This window comes from Heliconius melpomene, chromosome 7 (assembly GCF_056956725.1).
Source record: "Heliconius melpomene rosina isolate 202511_hmr_F chromosome 7, ASM5695672v1, whole genome shotgun sequence".
Classification (NCBI taxonomy): Eukaryota; Metazoa; Arthropoda; class Insecta; order Lepidoptera; family Nymphalidae; genus Heliconius; species Heliconius melpomene.
In genome coordinates this window covers 6,766,572-6,771,234 of record NC_140395.1, presented here as the reverse complement: position 1 = coordinate 6,771,234, position 4,663 = coordinate 6,766,572, and the positions used below count along the sequence as shown (strand labels likewise).

General features: G+C 31.3%; 1 non-coding gene across 1 annotated transcript; it reads right to left on the bottom strand.

Annotated features, from left to right (window-relative positions):
* Positions 1 to 246: 246 nt before the first annotated feature.
* On the bottom strand, positions 247 to 319 carry TRNAV-CAC (transfer RNA valine (anticodon CAC)). Its single transcript has one exon. It is a non-coding gene; the product is annotated as a tRNA-Val (tRNA).
* Between the last annotated feature and the right edge of the window lie 4,344 nt (positions 320 to 4,663).

Genomic DNA, 4,663 nt, shown 5'->3' with positions numbered 1-4,663 from the left:
TATAACAAATTAAAAGTAAAAGCTAATTTTAACTTTACAGAAATAAACATAATTATCAATGAACTTAATTATCACTCTATGTAACATTCAAAAATATGTCGAGATAAGAAACTAAAATAAACATTACATAAATTATTTACAAACAGATATGTTAAACAAAATAGTAAGCTATATTCTTTATAGGTATACTATTTTCTATTATAGTAATATTACCCTAAAAAAAGTTTCAGCATGAAAATAAAGAATTGTTTCCGCCCGGGATCGAACCGGGGACCTTGTGCGTGTGAAGCACACGTGATAACCGCTACACTACGGAAACGTATTTGCAATCGTGAAATTTATTATCAGTACTAGCGGCCTATTGAAATATACGAATGTTTATTTGCCAAGTACGAGTCGGACTAGTCCACCGAGGGTTCTGTACTAATTCCAGGATTGTGATTGAGAAATACGAATACCTTATAAGATTTGATATGCGCCGAATAAAGTTAACAAACTTAAGTTTGCGAGCATATGCACTTATTTTGTATCAAATGAACTACAAATATAAGTTTGTAATGATTTTTACTACTTTTTTTACTTTTCAGATTTTTTTTCTTTATTTCATCTTAATTTTAATAACCGTTTGACAACATATTACAAAATGAAGCAAGAATGATAAATAAATGCTCATAAATTTTGACTGACACGTCACGTCTTGACAGACGGAGAGATGAACAACAAAGTTTCCGTTTAATAATAAGATTTCCGTTTTTTCCGTTCATAGTCCCACGCTTGTGCCCTGCGCCACCACTAGCTTATATTATTCATTTATTTTTCATAAAACATAATTAATTAAAACTTTCATTTACAATTATAACCATAAAAATGCAATTACCCTTTCCTTATTACATCGTAATCGGATAAAAAAATATTCTTAGACATTTTATAGCCCAGTAAAATCTTATTAGTATGCAAGAATTGTATACCAACTGACCAGTCGTAGATACACGTGTTATTTCTACGTATGTAGGTATTTTTACATATATACTATACTATACTAGAGTAGTATAGAAGTTTATTTTAACGCCTATAGTTGTAAATGTCAGCAGTTTTATGGTTGTACGAACGCAGATCACATAAAAGGAGATATGTGATTCGAATGCTATCAATGTTTAATAAGGTTATAGGTGGTGATGTGAAATATAATTGTATTGTAGACAACTAGCTTTATTCTGCGACTTTGCCTGTGTGGTCAAAAGGTTATAATTAATACTTTTGTATGACATTCTAATAGGCAAAGAGATTTTGACCATACTCTTCCAATTGATACTTAAACTGAAAATCTAATACTTTGAATAAGCACCAAAACTGGCCATATCTTTTTTTTCGTAATGTAAACATAATGAAGCTTCTTCTAAGTTTGTAACTCAAACTTGCAACAACTGAGAGCAGGCAGACCGAGAATCCAAGTCCTTCACATGAGGAGATTGGTCTACAATCCATAAATTTCATTATGACCGTATTCTTGATTCTCACAAAAAATCCCATAACCTCTTAGTTTATAAGTGCTTACTAAGACGTTACTAAGACTTACTAAGAAATATTAAATGTTTCATTTTCTCGAGTGAGAATCGAACCTAGAACAGTCCCACGATTGTGCCCCTGCGCCCTGAGTGACCTCAATCTTTATATGTATAAATATTCTAGACCTATTATATGATTATACATAAGTTATTTAATAGTTACTATTAAGTTAAGCGTTGCAAAAGCGTTTGATTGTAAATTATAATTTTCTTGATAAGTTCGCAGTCATGAATCAATCAAAACAATAATTAATCATATGGAATTAACGAAACTTATGTAAGCCCATTCGAATTCCAATATGTTGCGAAATGTATTCGGATGAGAATAATATTTGTTGAACTACGTCAAACGTATGTCATTCTGATAAAAAAATAACTTTATTTTGTAACTAATTAAAATAAATAAATATATAAAAAAATGCTTTTTCTACCATTGCAGACCTACCTTAGAAAAAGCATTAAAAGAATTAAGGATTTGCCTCGAATGGGAATCGAACTCATTTTACTACGAAAAACCTCTAATTTACATATTATATTTATTGGTTTGCATCTAAAGCCAGTGATGGTGCATGCGCACAAAGATTGACTGTGAGCGCGACTGGTTGTGGGTTCGATCCCCATTCGAGGAGATGAAATATTTATTTGAATTGATATTTCCATTTCTTTGCTCTAGTGTCCTTCCTTCTCCGTCACTCAACACGCAATGCCACCATAATTCAGCGGAAAGAGGGGAGGGGAGTTCCTTAACACTAGGTTCCCTCTGCGTTCCCTGTTACAATGTAACATTAAATAATTCGAAATAAATGTTTTTTTTAATAAATGTTAATATTTAATAAATGTTATATAATCTATATATATAAAAGGACTTGTCCTCACTGACTGAGGTAAGACGCACGCACAGCCGTAACTGCTGTGCGTAGGAACGTGAAATTTGGACAGATATTTACTTTCGTAATCTGGACATCCACTAAGAAGGGATTTTGGAAAATTTTTACCCTAAAGTGGTGAAATAGGGGTTCAAAGTTTGTATGGAAAAAAAATTAAATCGGCACCGATTTTTATAAAATTTGAAATTTAGATTTTTAAAAGTATTTAATTGAACACGTGTGTCATCGTTTTCTAAAATTCTCCCCCTAAGGGTGCAAATAAGGGGTTGAATGTTTGTATAGATTTTTTTTAAAATCGGCACCAATTTTTATAAAATTTGAAATTCAGACTCTAAACTAAACTCTAAATACTTTTTATTTAATTGAACACATGTTTCATGGTTTTCTAGAATTCTTCCCCTAAGGGTGCAAATAAGGGATTGAAAGTTTGTATGGAAAAATCTTTAAAACGCCACCGATTATTATAATTTTTTTAATTTAGACTCTTAAAAATATTTAATTGAACATGTGTTTCATGGTTTTCTAGAATTCACCCCCTAAGGGTGCAAATAAGGGGTTGAAAGTTTGTATGGAAAAATCTTTAAATCGCCACGGATTTTATAAAATTTGAAATTTTGACTCTTAAAAATATTTCATTGAACATAAATTTCGTGGTTTATTTTAATTCATCCCCTAGGGGTGTAAATAAGGGGTTGAAAGTTTATATAGAAAAATCTTTAAATCGCCACTGATTTTTATAAAATTTGAAATTGAGACTCTTAAAAATATTTTATTGAACACGTGTTTCAAAGTTTATTAGAATTCACCCCTAAGCAATAAGCAAGCGAAGCTGCGCGCGTCCGCTAGTTTACTATAAACCCAAAACAATTGCTTATAATATAGGCAAATAAATTGAGGTCAAAAGGCATAAAGCAATTACATCACGTCATGAAACTCGGACTCTGCTGGGATCATTAAAATAAATTAAAACGTATGTTTACGAGTGTTTCAGTTATCATAGCGCTTTCTATAATCGTAAAGTTGTTAAATAGCTTTAATTCATATATTAATTGTATGAATAATTTGTTTTTATATATGTATAGATAGATATGAAGTATAATTAGGGTTCCGTATATCTAAAGGTTAAAACGGAACTCTTTTAGGGTTACTTTGTAGTCCGTCCGTCTGACAATTCAAGACCATTTATTTCGAGAAAGAATGAAGTTGGAATTGATATCAAATATTTAGATCTGTGGTCCCTTTAAGAACAGAAAAAAAATTTTGATTCTAAGTGAAAGCAATTAACAGATACGAGCATTTATGAGTATGGTTCTATTTTGATATATTTTGTATGAAATTCGTCGTCGCCGCCGTAATCAAAACCAGTAAAAAGGTTCTTCCCGTGGATCTACGGTTATTAAAAAGTAATATATTATTAAAAGTAAAAATTTACAGGTATTTCATTAAGAAAAGTCACTACTAACTCGTGGTTCGTAGTAATGTAGTAGTCGTAGTAATATTTGTAGTTAATTTCAACAAAATGAGTAAAGGTGGCCGACTCGCACTTAACCGGTTTTTTTATATTGATTTCAGTCTTTACATTGTTCTCTCTAGTTATCTTACCTTGAAAGATTATTTTTTCTTTTATCACTGATTAAATATTTTGTATGTATTAAATAAATAAAAAACAGTCTAACTGTATGAAGAAGTACTAACAACAAAATATTAGTTTATTTTGTCTAATACGAATGGCATTAGATGTATTGAAAACCTACAAAAGTAAGGAAGATATTGCATGTTGGGTGGCACTACCCAGAGTGGGATTCGAATCCACGACCATCGTTATACGACGCTTACCGTTAGACGAGACGAGAGCCTCAAATAAATTACTAAGTTATCATAATAAAATAACCTATTAAAATGTGTAGGAAGTGCCATTTGAAAATAAATTGATATGTTAGATGGAGTGGAAGAAACAGAAACAGCGATTAATATAATTGAATTATTGCAAAATGGCGGTAAAATACATCGTTAAAGGGTCGTGCTATGTAAGACGAGTTTAGGCCACTTTTCTTCATAAGTGTCATTTTGCATAACATCTTCATTTCAAATATTTGAATATAAAAATACTAGGCATCGCCCGCTTTGTTTTCGTGGAGTTTAGGAGACGTCAAACGGTAAACGAGTTTTTGGTCGTTCAAGGGAACGATTATTCTATAGACAATTTCAAGA